The sequence below is a fragment of the Capsicum annuum genome, unplaced genomic scaffold, assembly GCF_002878395.1.
Source record: "Capsicum annuum cultivar UCD-10X-F1 unplaced genomic scaffold, UCD10Xv1.1 ctg995, whole genome shotgun sequence".
Classification (NCBI taxonomy): Eukaryota; Viridiplantae; Streptophyta; class Magnoliopsida; order Solanales; family Solanaceae; genus Capsicum; species Capsicum annuum.
In genome coordinates, this window is record NW_025896043.1 from 354,192 (window position 1) to 372,685 (window position 18,494).

Below are 18,494 nucleotides of genomic sequence, written 5' to 3' on the forward strand. Positions count from 1 at the left end.
AAAAAATGTGTTTGGCTAATGTTGTACTACTTGGTAAATGTTGAAGTTTCTCGACCTTTTCATGTTGGGGAATCGATATGCATATGTTTGGTGTGTGGGAGTCTTGTTGGTGTCCATAAAATGACTTGCATAAAACGTGTGGAGGAATTGCCTCGAATGAAAAGAGGAAGACAATGTTGTGAGTATAATGCATATTTTATCTTATATATCAAACTTAAAGCTTAAATTGATGTGAATTAGATGGTTACCCAAAGAAAGCACGAGTGAGATGACTCTATGCTGGAAACCGTGAATTACCGACATGGGAACTTAGTACCCTTCTATGTGATCTTGTGTACCTAGTATTATGTCATCCCAAATTGGGACCTATGGTTAGGAGCCCTGCTTTGTGATCTTGAGCCCAACCACGACATATTGACTTGATTGGAGTTGTGGCACCCTGCTGTGTGATCTAGTGTGTCCTTCCCTCACTAATACTCCAATCTTGGCGGCAATCGAGACTTGGCAGTTGGTGAAAATATGAAATTGTAGGATGTACCATCTAGCTCAATAGTGCTGTATTTTTGTTGAAAATTTATTATACTATGCCCATGTGTAAAGTTTTTTATAATAGCTCTCACCTATGTTATATAAAAGTCTTATTTTGTTTTTGGATTACTCTGCTTACCAGTACAATTAGGGTCTGAGGCTCAGTCTAGAGGTCCTGCAAAACCGGAGAGTTTTCGGTTGGCTAGAAGTGAAGTGTGTGTGCAGCTGGTGAGCCTTCTTTATTCCGGATGGCCTATTTCTTTCTATCATATGTTATTTATTTTTGTTTAGGTCCACTGGGGGCCTTGTCCCAGTTTTAGTTGTGATGACTAGTTTTGATGTACTAGAGATTTCGCAGACAGATATTAGATGATGTTGAAGGTTTTATTGAATTCTTTGACTTTTCAGTCGTATGATGTTATTGACTATGTTTTCGTATGAATCCATTTTCGCATTCTCTTTATGATTGTATGAACGTATGTATGATTGACTGTTAACAAAGGGGTGTTCGGGTCTTCACAACTTGGGATGCTCGCCACGGCTAGGGCCTTGTTCGGGTCATGACAATATTTGATCAAATTTTGATTGAAAATAATCAACTTTTTTTTCTTTGTCTTGTTTCTGTGTTAAGGACTGCATCATTTTGATAGGTTGTTTAACAATTAGTTGTTGAAGACTCTCAATTTGGTTATCAACCTTCACATAAATACAAAAAACATATGAGTATATAATTAAGTTGATTAAACTGATTGAATTTAACATACACTTATATAGGACTGTACATATGACTTTATCTCGTCCAAATCAACTTTCATCATGTATTGATGTTCAAACTTGCTGGAAGATGGAAAAAAGTCTTCTCTGTGTCATGGTGCGATGAAGAACTTTTTAAACCTTTAGGATCTTTAGTTGTGCATTCACCGTCGATTTTTATTTTCTCTGTTGAGATATTTTCTTTTGAATCAACTATTGGTGATTTCTTTGGTTCTTGCACTCCGACAGTTTTTGTATCAAAACTAACTGTCTTCTTTCTTTTTGAATGTTGTGCTAATGATGTATCAGTAACGTAACCCGCCTTTATGAGAATTTCAGATGGTGGTAATGTATTGAAATTCTCAAAACCTTAAGGTTTTAGGAGAGAATCTGATAGCTTGTCATCAACAACCCTTTTCCCATAACGATCTGTCGAAGTAGTAAGTGCAGATGAAGGGGTAGAGTTATATATTTCAATTCCCTCTCGCATCAACAAATCAAGTCTTTGAACTTCTTCAAGCTTTGGACGTCGATTCTTGTAAATAAACTACAAACCAAAAAAGAAAATATAAAAATAAAAATACAAAATATTTGAAAGTTGAAGACTAAGCCGAACCAGAAAAAAACTGAAACAAAAACATAAAAGTTTCAATAGTTACTAAGAATTACCTTACTGAACATGCCACTTATAAATTTCTCATATTTCGACTTGACGCTGACAACCTTCCAGTTAAAAGTTCTTGAAATTATGTTTGTATCCCCCTTGGAGCCATTCGTCCCCCGAATGAAACTAAAACTTGGCTAAAATACCAAGGAAAGACTGAGATGATATATGGGATACTTACGAACTGAGTCATAACTGAATATCTGGAATTTGAAACTGATGCATGATGCATGAACAGAGGTGAATTTGTAATTTGCACAGATGTGAATATTTTACCTCATGGAATGACCATATTCATGAAACTCCGGCTAGTAAGACAAGATGGAAAAACCATAGGAACTTGTTTGTCTGGCTGCTAAACTAAATTACTGGCTATACGGACTGAATTATATTGAAAGCTTATACTCAACTGGAGTATTTCTTTAATACTCTTTCTAAGAAGTTCTAATAACAGCAAGGAGAAAAGAACTTGGGCATGATCTGAATAATATATATGAGTAAGGAATCTTAATATGGCTATAAATTTGTACCATGGAACATAGGCCAATGAAACATAAACTGGAATTTTCTAACCTTAGACAATGCAACTGCTACACTCAAGCTTAGACATACTCCTCAAATACTCCCTCAACTATACATTCCATTTCAATACCGTACTTCACTTGAGGCTACTAAAAATATTCACATGGGCACTGATAACTCTATCTATTGAATCTGAGCTGTACTGAATTCTCTCACTATGTTCAAGCTTACTCGAATCTACAAAGTACTACACATCACACCATGACACTAGTCTGAATCATGAATTTAATACACTCTGCGCTTTCACAACTTCTCATCTCATGAATAATTCCTATTACCACTTCAACAACTACATTCAACCCTTACTAGACATTCTCTGACGCATAATGCATTCATCTACATATATATAAACATGACATTCAAGCCTATCATCATAACCATATATGCACTTCTAAACAAACACCCATAAAAGCATCTTTCTCATATTCTCCAAACCTCTATCATCAACAACTTCCATGCACTACCCCAAGAAAATACACATAAAAATTTCAACTAACTATGACATATATAAAAAACCTGGCCTCAATTTTACTTCACACTTACAGCCTTAGCTAAAGCAAGCATACAACAATCTTTCATCAACAAGAAATGTTTTATCAATCTAATCTAAATAATTGTTCATCATCACTATATTGGCCTAAGGAGAGGTCACTGAAAGGTTAGAACATGAGGACCTGAAATATAAAAAAATACTATGCATAAATGGGACACTTTACTGAGGCTTGAGGAATAAAGTATCCACGACATAGATTTATTACAAAGATCAAAACTGAGGATATACATGACATAATATGAATTTCATTGATCATATAGAGTATAACATGAGTACCTGGAACTGAACATATTGTAAAGCATGAGTACATGAGTCATGAGCTGCATGACCTAAGTTTGGAGTTCATAATTTCATGGAATATGATTCTTACTGTAGAGTGAACTGGAACTCTTCATACAAGGATATGGAAGCATACATGATTCTCTATGATATACATGAACATGAACTATGATCATGGAGCTGACACGTAAGGCATGAGTCGATATTATGATGACTGAATATAATACTGAAATAAGAATGGGTTAGGAATCATCCTTCTTTACTGATTTTCTACACATTCAAGCATCACTACTAGGATCTGGGAGCCTAACTTGGTTTCTCGTTCTATCATCTCCCCCTTAGCTTAAAGCCATCATTCTTAGTATGTGGGACCCTTTTGATGAACTCTAAACTGAACTGCAACCACTTTACTCTAAAGCCTGAGATACATCAATAGTAAACTCTGCCTGAAAGACTACACATGATAGTGAAAAATCTACTGCTAGTACTACCTTCTGATATAAAACTCTTAACTTTCTATAGCCCCAATAGTCATCATATAATAACTTAAGCACTTACTAACTTAGAATTTTCATGAGTATCACCATACCATGAGTTCACACCATCTAAAATTTTAACTTTTTTTTTCTATTAGCTCAACCATCCATAATTCAAACTTAGATTCTAACACTTAACATGGATATTCCCAAACCTTTAATAAGCCATGCTACGTTGATCATAGCCTACTAATATCATATATCTAAACTTATATTTTCCCTCAACTATGAGAACTACCATTACACCAACATACCCAACATTAACAACTTATAATTTTGAATCAACAAATTTAAATTCTTGCATACACTGTTTCAAGCCTTCTGGTTTACCTTCATACAACTAGCCTCATGGATACATAATACATCAAATTCAAATAACACTATCCCCACTTTTACTGCTATTAAACTTCTAGGTTCATGCTTCTAACTCTAGGTCATATGTTGCATAGGATTCTGGGGAGGGATCTGAAAGCATATCAGACTTTGGATTAGTGCACGAGTTTTCATGGTCATGAATGAAATCTTTAAACTTTGGAAAATAACAGAACCGATAGGATACTTTTACGCCTGTGTACAATCCCACAACTGTCTGCGGGGGCTATCTGAATGAAGGAATTTGAGCTTTACTATTTCTATTGCCTTAAAAGTAATGTAGAGTTGACATGAGTGGAGCATGATGAGAATCTACATAAGCTTCATATAGAACCTTTCTATAACACGATCTGATACATGAAAGAAGGGAAAATTTTCTTATATGCCCTGTAGCCTCTCGAAGAAAAGTACAGACATCTCCGTACTGTTCTGCAAGACTCTACTAGACACGGCTTTATAGACACCCTAGGACACTTGAACTATGTGCTCTGATACCATATTTTTCATGATCCGAGACTATCCCCTAGTCGTAACACGGTACTTGAAACCCCAAGTGATCCCAAGATAAACTATGAATTGGCATACTATTAAGCAACTGATTTATAATATATAAATAACTAGTTCTGTAGTGCAGAAATATAATCATGACAAAATCTGGGAAGAATTATAATACTGATACAATTTACAATCTGACAAAACTGAAGAGAGAAATGAAATTACATGACTAACTCTGATTGACATCTACAAAGCCTCTACTATACTAACTATAGATAGCTGGGACATGACCCTAACTACCACAATTAATACATATGAGTAATAAAGTAAAGTATACGAACAACATCTGACTGAAGTCCCCGAAATAGGATAACTCATCACCTGTAGGATGGAACTGCAACTGTCTAATCATGATGTATGAACTTCAATTGGTACCGACATTATGAAATAATGTAGCCACACAGCTGTATATGTGGATCAGTACTTCTAGAATGTACTGAGTAAGCGGGGGTGAATGCAATAAGTAAAACTAATTTCATACGTAATCTTAAAATATGCATGCTAAGTGTAAGTAGACTCATCAAGAGACTGAAATAAATTAAAATCTGAAGTAGCTTAAATCATGAGTAACAAACATAATCTGATAAGATGGTGAATCACTACACTTAGTTTCTTAAAACTTTACTTATTGTAACATAAGTAGAGCTGAAGCTGGGATACGATAAACATGAATACATGAACATACAAAACAAAAAATACATGTACTAGGCTGATCTGATTAACTGAATAACTGATGCCTAGGTGATGGAATGATTGAAATCTAAGAAAAGAGATAACTAGCGCCTATACACTGAGTAGCTGATATATGAATACGAACTACTAATATTCGAACACTGAATAGTTGATAACTGAATACTGATCATGTAATACTGAACTATACTTAGTCTGAATAACTAGACTAAAACTGTGGGGTATTGTGAATATGAGATAAGGACTAACTGAACAACATGAGATAACCGAGCATGAATATATGGAAACTGTAATATATGAGAATGCAAGACAAAGAATAAGCATATTTCTAAAATAATCTGTAAACTAAAAGACTAAAATTTGATAACTGAATAACGGAGTGTCTGTATGTTTTGGTCAAGAAAACCTGAACTAAAACTATACTGAATACTGCACGGAGACTATGGGAGCTATCATGTAACTGACATAAACCATATGAGCTATCATGGAGTCCAACGTCTGACCCACGTTGAGGATTGAGGAGGGATGCTCTATCCTTTCCATCAGAATTGAACCTGAATTGTAGTGATCACTAACTGATGTCCTGAAGGAATAGGGTGTCAAGCCTAAATTGACGGGTGACCCCTGAGAGGAAGCCAAGCCTAAACTGACGAGTAACTCTTTATATCCTACGCTGGCTACGTAGCTCTGAAATGTAGGGATTGCTACTAACGACTCTGCCTAACTGACGGGGAAGCTGTCATCCCTGCATTCGGTCGATGCTAAATCCTACTCCCAGTTGAAAGACACTGAATACTAATTGATGCATGCACTGATAACTTATAAATGATAAGCTCAGGCCATGGTATTTTGGAAATAATAGTGCATACATATTCTAGGGTAATTATGAATATATAAACTGATAAAACTCAACATAAATATGAATATCTGAGTATGTTGATAAGATTCATGGATTAACTGTCTGAATACTTGAATATCTGAATTTATGTAAATCACATAGGTATCGGGTGTTCATAACCCACCAGCACTAAATGGAAATAATAATGATGACATATCAAGCTTTAAAAATCATAGTAGGGGATCATTACTCAAAACCCAACGTTTAGACATTTCGTCAAACATGTAAAGAGTCATGAGCTTGATCATGAGAATATGGTATACATGTGAAAGCAACATGAGTGCATGACTAAATTCATAAGTTGGGGATTTAACATGGAATCAATGGAATAGGACATATAAACTTGCAACTCAAAGAATGAATAGATTAATTTTTCACTTAGAAACACTTGTAGACATGACAAAGTTCATAATTCGATAGTATAACATGAAATTCAATTGGATACGTCATGGGAATCAAAACTTAAAGCATGAGATAACCTAACTTTTCATGAAAACATACTTGGACATGAATTTAGTCAAATTACTAAGGAAATCATGATTTAAATTTATCTTGAACACATGATATTTCATAAACAAAAGGGAAAATTCATATCTTTAATTAAAGAAAAGTTTTTTGGGCTCTATGGGTGAAAGGGGACCCATGGATGAACTCCCACATACCTTAAACCCTTAATCTTGGGAAGGAAGCACCATTCTTGAAGATTATTGAACTTGGGAAACTTGAATTCATGGTTTTCTTGGAGAGAAAGTAATAAAATTGATGTTCTTAGGAGAGGATTAGGGTTTCTTTGAAAGGAGAATTGGAGAAGAAGGCCAATTACGACCTAAAATATACCCTAAATAGTGTTATGGACGATGAGGTAGAAGGGAAAATACATAATTTTCCCTCGAGCAATTAAATTCGCAGCTGGAATGCGGTTTATAGGTTCACTGCGATGTGGTCTTTTTGCAGTGGCTTACTAGTTCTAACAAAAATGACCATAACTTTTCGATCGAGTATCGGATTAAAGAGAAATTGGTATCGTTGAAAAGCTAATTCAATTATCTATAATTTGGTGGGTCTTGAGCTGAAAAATTTCACGTATATAAAAAGTTATACACGTTCAAAGTTGACCCTTGTAGAATAGAATATCAAACTTTGGACAAATCAAAAGCTCTTAGCTTAACTTTGTTCTAAGTGATTTCTATGAACATTCTTCACCTCATAAACACTTCACACACTAGGATAAAGATCATGATACATGCATTCAATTATAAATCAAGAACTGGATGTAAACACCTTCACCGCGACGCGGCCCTATCGCGGTGACTTATTGGATTCGTGACCCAAACCTTATCTGAAAAATTCAAAACTCCCCTGAGACATACTTCTTACATCCCTAAACATGAATTAACTCAAAAACTAACATCTTGGGGTCAGAAAGACCAAAATAAAATTTCTCAAAGTTTAGGGGTCTTAAAAATGGCTAAGTTCCCAACACTTAGTGAAAATTTCAAGCCTTAAGCACCTTAAGCATGTAACTAAGAGTTGAATTGAGTTAGGATAAGTACGGGGTATTACAATCACGCAATTGCAAATACAAAAAATTATTAATGAAATACATAATAGACATGTGCAAAGCATCTGCAATGTTTTCAAAGTTTTTCATCTTAAAACGCTGAACAAAATTTATTTTTTAATAGGATTTTTAACATTTGGAAAGTACTTCTCCATTAAAACAGATTTGGATGATTCATAATACAGGTAACCTCGATGTTATCGCGACATTTAAGACTAGTAATGAGAGCAAACTCAAAGATAGAAAACTTAAGCACAGTTTTCTTCACAAAAACATGTATTTCATCTGGGTTATCTTACTCTATCTCAAGCATGAGCAAGCATTTTGAAGTTTTCCCCAAAAAGTTGCACTAAGGCATGTCGAGAAATAACCCAAAAAATAATTGGCGAAAAAGATTTTGTACTTCTTCGCCCAAATACTTTTTATATCTGACCTAAAATCGCGGTTGCATGAATTGTCGAAATGCAACGAATGCGGAGGAACTTTTTTTATTCGATATTTCAAATCATGTAAACACAAAATATACATAGCAATCATATTTAAAACTCCAAAACACAATAACATTGTTATGTATAATGTACATTATACGCTATATTGGTATGTGTGTGCCTTTTTATGTATGTGTCTTTGTATACATAGCATTATACACTACATATTTATGTATGTCCATAAATATACATATCAATGTTATGTACATTTTTCATATACATAAGAATTGTTGTGTATATGACCTGAAAATACCAGCGTAGGTCATACGTAACACTCTGTTATGTATATATAGAAACAAAAGAAAACACCTAATCTTGAATGAAAAATATTGAATCCCATACTTATTGAAACTGTTTAAGTTATCAATAACTTCTAAAATATATATTATACTTTTTACACTAAATTCTTATGTATATGCCTTTATATACATAATAATATTATGTATATACTACACATATACATAACAATTATTATTATATGGACTAAAAACTAACAAAAATTCTCACATGAATGAAAATAACAAGAAATTTCGAACAAAAAATAAGCAGATTCAAACACAAAACTCACATTACCTTTGGTAGATGAGGCCGTGGGGTATCCTTTTTTTTTCTTCCTTGAAGTTTTTTCGATTTGATTTTTTGAACTTTGAGCAACAACTTTGCTCAACTTTTTCATCTTAACGGGGTTGTTCCGATGTTTTAATCTATTTTTACTGAAATTTGGATCCTCGTTATCAAAATTTTCAGGAACAAACCCAATAACTCGATTTGTTGGTTCACTATGTTCTAACTGAGTTAATCCTAGACTAAAAGATGGAGAATCATCCGTTACTAAGTAAGATTTAACGAATGAAACACATGCAACAACTTATTCCATCGAATCTTTATTTGGTAAAATTGAAAAACAAAATTTTACTAACCTCCAGTATAAAGTTTCAGAATGTTTTTAATGGAGTTTCTAATACTTTTGAATGACGCTGATGAAGAGTTTGAACCAAACAAAATTGAGAATTCAAAATTGGTAACCACTTGAAAGTGGTTCCTTGATTGTAGGCAAAGCGTAAAGATGGAAAGGCAGAGTTCTGTATATGAATCTTAGAGAGAAAAATTGTAAAAATGGGATATTTATAATTAGTTTTGAGAAGTGGGATATCGTGTAGTAAAGTAAAGTAAAGTAGTTGTTTTATGTAACTTTTAGTAAGAATATTACCATTTCTCCCTTGTCTTCAATGAAGCACAATTTCTTTAAAAAAAAATCAATAAAGCACAATCTGTAGCCATTAAAGAACTTGATTTATAAGTTTTTCAATCTCGATTAACTTAAAATCTCCTCTTAACTATTTCAAATTTTAGATACAAGCTCTTCTCAATGTTTCGAGTTCTTTGATATATAATTCGCTTGAAACTGTTCACGTTGGCCAAGTGGCCATTTGGCGTAATTATCCCTATGAAAAAAGTCTCGTTACTTCTTAATAAACAAACGTGTTGCAGTTATTTTAGGAGTGTTATTAAGGATACACAACAATGAAATTAGGAATAACATTTTTTATGAATAGGTAAATATATTTCTTTTCTTGTTACTTTTATGAGTGCTTCGTCAAATTTAAAGTCGTCAATATGGGCCAGACCTGTTGGGCTGGCCTGATTCAGTCTGTAATTTGATAGGGCTGGGATACGATTTTTATAGTCCATTTAAGCACAGGATTTTTAGCCCGGTTCGTATAAGCCCGTTAGTCCGTAGGGCTTGAGCAATATGGGCAGGACTGGCCCGTGGACCAAATAAAAAATAATTAAAAAATAGAATAAAGTACTAAGAACTAAAAAAAATGAGTCCAAACTCAAAGTCTATTTTAGAGGTGTACAAAAATCGAACCAACCAATAAATCAAACCGATAAAAATGTTATTGGTTTATTGTTATTGGGTTATTGGGTTAACAATTTTTTAATAGTTTTATAAAAAAATTATTGGATTATTGGTTCGGTTCAGTTTTTTCTTATTGGGTTATTGGATAAACCGATAACCCAAGAAGAATATTCCAAATTATATATATATATATATATATATATATATATATATATATATATAAAAACTACTCTATATTTCTCTTTCATTTCTATAAACCTATTCAAGCTTGAAGATTCTTGTAAAATAAAGCACATCATGTAGGATTTTTGCTGCAACTAAAATTTCATTTCTTTGCTTGTTAGGTCCTACTATTTCTATATTATGCATATTTTCTTATCAGTTAAACCGGCAACCGAACTATTAAGGACTAAAAATCGATAAAAAATATCTTATTGGTTTGATTATTGATTTAACATATTTAGAAATCGATAATACATAAAATCGAATCGAACTGGCCGATGCACACCCCTAGTCTATTTGGATCATCATAGATATTTCAATATTAGGGAAAGGACAAAAATAACACCTAAAACTAAAATAATTCCACAAAACTAGCACGTAAATTTAACCTAGCAAATAGCCACTCGATCATGGCACTTCTTAGCCCAAGATGTCCACTATCACGGCGGCTACACGTACCTCACCTCCCCATCATTTCTTTTTCTCTCATGCAACCTCACTTTCCATTATTTTGGGATAAACTTAACTGGACGGATAAATATACTTAACGCGATGAATATGCAAGTTACCAATCCATTCAAATTTAAAAAATTATATTTTCATGGACTTAATTAATCCCCGTCACAAAATTCTTATCACAATCCATTTATCTGATGATCCGTTCTTATCATATTCATATTTTGATTTTTATTCTTTTCATTTTGGTCACCTACACGAGCTGTGTGGGCACTGCACTCATATTCCACTTGTTTTCACCCCAAAGCTTTAACTAGTATTATTCTTTTTTCTATGTCAAATCACTTGATTAAGTAACGATAATTATTTAGAGCTCCCGGATTAAGCATTTAAGCTTATACTCAGTTTCATTTTAGTTTTACTTATTTATACAATAAAATACAACATCAGATACCTTTAATATAATACAATTGTTAAAGATATATATATATCTATATATAATAATGATATAGTTTCTATATATACACATATTCTATATAATAATTATAACATTTTTATACTATTTTTACCTACAATTATTATTTAGATACATATTTTATACGACTCTATATAATTTCTACATGCATTATAAGAATGTATCAATCTAGTAGAAGAGAGTATCAATTGAGTATATGGACAAGTGTATCAATGTAGTATAAAAGTGTATTAATGTGGTATAAAAGAATATCAATTGATTATAGGGACTGCATGTGCTTGCATTGAATTTCCCTTCTCTTTTTTAAAAAGTGTATCAATATATTATAAAAGTGTATCAATTTGGTATAAAAGTGTATCATTTGAGTATAGAGAATACATGAAACTAATTGAGCCAAATGGCTAAGAAAAGGAATTAGTTTAGTCGACTGGACAATCCATGTCCACCTTTTCAAATGTAGGCCATTTTTTTAAAAAAATGAACAACCCATGTCCTTGTCCCAATATTAAATATGTTTATAAAAGAAAAAAATTACCCGGACTAGCCACTATTGGGCTTTTATTACCACTTAAAATCTAATTTTTAATTAATTACAATTCATAGCCCCTCTTACCTATTAATTATTCCTAATTACAATTCATAACCTTTTTCATGTATTTTCTCTCTTTTTCTATTTTCTATTATTCTCTTCTTTTTTTTCTTTTTTCAAATTTTTTCTTCAGTTTTTCTTTTCCTTTTTTGTTGCTTTCTCTTTATTTTTTATTTTTTTACTTTTTTCTTTTTTCTTTTTATTTTTTATTCTTTTTTTTTTCCTTTTCATTTTTCTCCTCTCTTTTCTTCTTCTTTTTTTGTATTTTTTCTCCTTCATTTTTTTCTCCTCCTTTTTCTCTTATTTTTCTCCTTCTTTTTTTTTTCTTTTCAATTTCTCTCCTTCTTTTCATTTGTGCGAACTAACAAACACAAATACAAGTGCAAACTATAAAAGACAAATACAAATGTGAACTATAATAAACAAATACAAGTACAAACTATAAAATATAAATTCAAATGCCAATTATAACATATAAATAGAAGTGTGAGCTATAAAATACAACTACAAATGTGAACTATAACATATAAATACAAGTGTGAGCTATCATTTGTATTTTTTAATTATTGAAAAAGAACGATTGATTTTCTTTCAACGAATACTTATTTGTATTTATTGATACTAGTTGTATTTATTTATACAAATAAATACAACTCAAATTTTTATACAAATACAATATATGCAAATACATATTGTATTTGTATTTGTAAAATCATTTGTTTCATTTGTTTGTCATTGTATTTGTATCAAGTGATATTTGTTTATTTACAAATATGAATGATAATTTTGATATACAAATACAAAACGGTACATTTGTATCAAATGATACATTGCATATTTATATATTTTAGAATCACGAAAATACAATTAATGCACTTACTTGTTTGTATACAAATACAAATGATAAATTGTACATGGTCACGACTAAATACAATATGCAATCAACTTACAAATACAAATACAAAATAATTTATTAAAAATAAAAAGGTAAGGAAGAAAATAGAATACAAATACAAGTTTAATCCAAATATAATCTAAATATACAAACACAATAAAACCATGATATAAATATAATCCAATATAATATGCAATCAATTATAAAATACAAATACAAAATAGTTCTTTAAAATACAATTGTCAATTATATAAAATATAAATGATGGCCCAAACTAACAAATACAAATACAAGTGAGAACTATTAAATACAAATACAAATATGAACTATAAAATATAAATATAAGTGCGAACTTTAAAATACAAATACAAATACAGTTGTATCAATAAATACAAAAATATAAATGACGGTGTGACTACAAATACGATAAATAATTATGGTATTTACATTATCATCCATGAATTGTGCTAGACTAGTCATATTTTTCAAAAATACAAAAATTATAAAATAGAAAAAAATAATAATAAAGAAAGTAAGTACAAAAAAGAAAATTAAAAAATCAAAGAAGAAAAGAAAAGAAGAAAGAGAAATAGAAGTTAGAGATAAAAGAGAGAGAAAAAGAAAAAAAAAAAAAAAAAGAAAGAAAAGAAAAAAAAAAAAGTAGGAAAAAAAAAAAAGAAGAAGAAAAAATAGGAAAAACACAAAAAAATAAAAATATAAAAAAAGATAACGGTAGTGTTAGGCAAGAAAATATTCAGTTCAATGAGATAAGCGTGATTGAGATTTTTTTCTTTTTTAAAATATTGAATTCCATTTTTGGCATGACTAAATAGGAATTGTATTCATATTTTATATGAATACATACAATCTGTAAAACCGAATACAATGGGCATAAATCGAATACATCAGCTATAAATGGTAATTATGTAAAATGTGGCTATGGAAGGTGGGTTTTATAGTAAAATGTTGCTATTTTGAAAGATCCCCTTTATAAAATACATAAATAATCAAAATACAAAATACTAAATTTTTAAGAATTCAAATATGTTTTATGAAGTTGATGTGACGATGTTGAACATGCCATAAATGTCATGAGGGTTTTTTTAAGGAGTTTATTTTCACTTTTAATGGACTAAATATTGTCATTTCGTCGTGTTTTATTGTGATTAGTTAAAACAAAATTAGATTAATGTTGCTATTTAGCTTAGTTGTATTATTATTCATTAACAGTTTCATTTGTTTTTTAATATCTCTATTTGATTTGAATTTGGTGTCAAAAATTATTTAATTCATAGATTATTAGAATTTTTTTGTAAATTTGAGACTTGACTAACAAATAGTAACTTCATGTAATATTATATCGTAAATATTTATTTAATTAAAATAATTTAAAATACATATTAAGATTATAAATATAATATATTTTAAAAAATGGGTTGATCCGTAGGGGCCAACCCACAGTATGATGAGTTGGACTCGCTATTTTCTGACCTGTCATGTTGATGGGTCAGTCTAGCCTGACCCGTCAAACTCCAAAGCTCGTGTGAACTAGCCCAGATAGGCTAAACTGACCCGTATTGACAGCTCTAATCAATTTTATAGCTGACTAACGATTACTTAACTTGCTGTGCTTATGTGTATAATTTTATTTTAATACAAGAAAAATGAATCTTCCCCCTGATTGCCTTGATTTTGATTCGAGAAAGGTGTTTTATCACACCACTAGACGTGCATTCATTTTCTTTATCAATTAAATGTAGGGTAATCACTCATAAACTGCACAATTACTACAAGAACATATATATTCAAGCTTTCTCTATCATTTCCAACAGCCACATATGTAAAGCACAGCCTTAAGTAAACTGGTATGACATTACATTTTCCTTAATATTATCCTTAATGTCCGTGTTATGTGGCAACTTACGTCCACATGTAGAGGCAGAGTCAGTATTTCAATTCAGGGGGTTTAATATTTGAAGAAAACCTAATCGAATGGGGTTCAACACCTATTATAGATACATAAAAAAATATTTTAATCATGTGTAAATAGTATATTTTTCATCGAAAGTGGTTCAGATGAACCCCCTGCCAAAGAGCTGGCTCCGCCCCTGCCTACATGTCGTCTTATGTGTATTGTGTCACATAGAATATGTGTGTCTACTTATTCAACTTTATACAAGGTTAAATATCTATCTCTGCACATTCAAAACTGCAAGATACTAGATGGCAGTTGAGACAAAGTCAAAAAAGAGCAAGTTTAGCCTTTAAAAAAAATAGCTCCATCTACTTAGAAATGGGAAAGAACATTCTAATTGAGCATTTCATGTATACAACGATTGAAACATTGTGAAAGTGCGTGTATACAACGATTGAAACATTGTGAAAGTGCGTGAATACAAGCTAGTACATTATTGTATTCTACTTATATCTCATTTGGTCAAGCTTATTTTTCTTCAAAAATGCTTATTTTTTCTCAGAAGTGTTTATTTTTTAAAAATTAAGGTGTATAGCCAAGTTTTTGGGAGAAAATAAGCGCATCTAGGAATCGTAGAAACTGTTTTTTATAAGCTAAAACAAGTAATTTCTCCCCAAAAGCATTTTTGAAAGCTTAGTCAAACACTAATTGTTGCTCAAAAGTGTTTTTTTTTTTTTTTTTAAATTTATGTTCAAACATAAATTACTTCTCACTAAAAGTAACTTTTTGGAAATCACTTTTAAAAAAGAATACTTCTCAAAATAAATTAATTTTATAAGCTTCGCCAAACATGCTATGTAGCTCCAATGTCTACGTTATAATAAGAGCCCGAAGCTAAAAGAGACACTTTTTCAGGCTTAGGAGTCAAAACAGACAGTACTTTTATTTATGTTACAAAATGGACGGTTTGCTCATTTTGGGGTAAACTACAACTAACACCGTCTGTCAACGTTTGGGGAAGAAAAAAAATATTAATACAGCTTGCCCAAAAATGGGCAAACTACATTTCATAAAAAAAATTGTAATAGTTTGCCCACAAATGGACAAACTACTGAGAGATTCTTATTGAAAACGTTTGCCCACAAAATTATTGAGAGATTCGCCACTTTAGTGTTATTTCTAAAACGATTCTTATATAATGAACGTTTTGTCTCTTCAATTTTTGAGAAATAGTACAACTTTTTCACTTATAAATATGTTGTTGTTTACTTTATTTTATCTCATTCATCACAAGCTACATTCATTGTTCACGAAAAGCTTTCTTTTTTCCCAAATAGTTATTCATTTAAATTTCTTATAAGGATAAAAATAATGAGTGACACCGTTAGGGTTAGTTTAGTTATTGGGGTGGAGAAGTTTTGTATGAAGGTGGTTCGGTTAGATATAGTCTTTCTGCAAAAATGGTTCAAGTGTTTAAAATAAAATGAAGTTTGCAAGCCCCAGTAGTGTAATGCATAATCCTTACAAAAATAATACGCATGCCAGTGGTTCCATAACATGGCTACTTTACTGTTTTGCAAAAATTCAAGATTAAATCTTCTTAAATTAATTATAAACATAAACATCCGTACAATTATTTTTTTTCTCTATTGACTATAGTCTAAGAAAAATTTTAAGCCGCTAAATTGAAATGTAAAACTTATTAAGGTTATAAATATAATGCTGGAAAATTTTCTTTTACTGAGCCGAATTAAAGAAAAATAAAAAAATTAACTCAAATTCAAAAGTATCTTGATATTTTAATAAAGTAGATGAACAAGAAAAAAATATGAAAAATCGTGTCAACAAAATAATTGAGATTGAAGATATTGATGTCTTGACTTATAGAAGAAGTTTAGAAACTATAATTTACAATTTTTATGAGATTGATGTTATGAAGTGTGCAATATGAACTTCTTATACAAGAGTGGGAATAAGTTTTTTATTCAAAAAATAGTATACTTCCTCTGTTTCAAAAATAATGACCTGCTTATTTTTTTTATCAGTTTCAAAAGTAAATGTCCTCTTTCCTTTTTTGATAATACTTCTTTAAAATTTCACGTGACATATTTAAGACCACAAGATTAAAGTATATTTTGATACACTTGACATAACTTTAGTTTAGGACCACAAGATTTAAAATAAAATAAAATTTCTTAAACTCCTTGCCAAGTTAAATTAGGTCATTCTTTTTTAAATAGAGGGAGTATTAAAAAAATAGATAAATTATATTCTAAGAAAATATTTATATAATACATAAATTGAATTCTAAGAAAACTGTTATGTAATTAAATACTTTTGTAGTGTTAAATAGGGGTGTACATAGGTCGGGTTGGTTCGATTTTTATTAAAAAAAAAAAAAACCAATCATGTCGGTTTATTAAAACTACAAACCAAATCAAACCAACATAAAATTGGTTTTTTCGGTTTAGGTTTTAGTCGTTTTTTTTGGATTTTTTGTTTTTTTTTTGTTTTTTTTTTATAATCTTTAGTTTTTACAATTATATTGTGATCGAAAATTAGATCAAATATGTTTTCACTCATGTGCTAATAAAAACCATAATTATGAAAAAATGAGGAGCGAAAAGCTCTTTTGAAACTAAAAAGTGAGATGAAGAGTGAAAAGTTTAGGTTTTAAGTTTATATTGGGTTTTCGATCATTTAATTAGCAATTAATGGATGAATATTACAACTTAAAGGCTCAAATCTAAATATATAGGGCAAAATTCAAAAATAGCATACTTATCCCCTTAATTATGAGTTTCATAATTACATAATATAGCAAGTTGTATTTTGTATCTTTGAAAACTGTTGCTACAAAAATACAAATACATATGATTTTTATTGTCCTTATGATCGATATGTATTTTGTATTTTTGCAAATTGTTGCTACAAAAATACAAATACATATGCTACAAAATGTAATTCGTAAAAGTGTCGCTATTTTTTTTGTAATTTAATACTTAAGTATGCTATTTTATGTATTTTTTCAAATATATATCTACATCTACTTTCAAATTATTGAAAATTACTAAAACTAGTTGAAAAAATATTTAAAAAGAAGATTATAATTAATATTTTTTGTATAAAAAATTTTAAATATTATATATATATTATGTCGCTTTGATTCGGGTTCGGTTTGACTTTTTTTTGGTTAACACCAAATCAAACCAAGAATGGTCGATTTTTTTTCTAACGCCAAACCAATCAAACCAAATCATAAGTCGATTTTTTTTCTCGGTTTGATTTGGTTCGTCGGTTCGGTTTGATTTGACGGTTTGATCTGTACACCCTTAGTATTAAATATCGGTATCTCTAATTTTAAATTATGAATTTAAAAAATATAGATAACAAAATATAATTTATAAAAATCAAAACTTGTGATAAAAAATGAATAGCAAATAATACTCCCTCCGTATTCTTTCGTTTAAAAAGGAATGACCTAATTTCTTTTTTAGTCCGTTTAAAAAAGAATGACCTCTTTCCTTTTTTGGCAACACTTTACTTTCAACTTTTCATGTGGCATGTTTAGGTACACAAGATTAAAGGATATTTTGGTACATTTGACACAACTTTAATT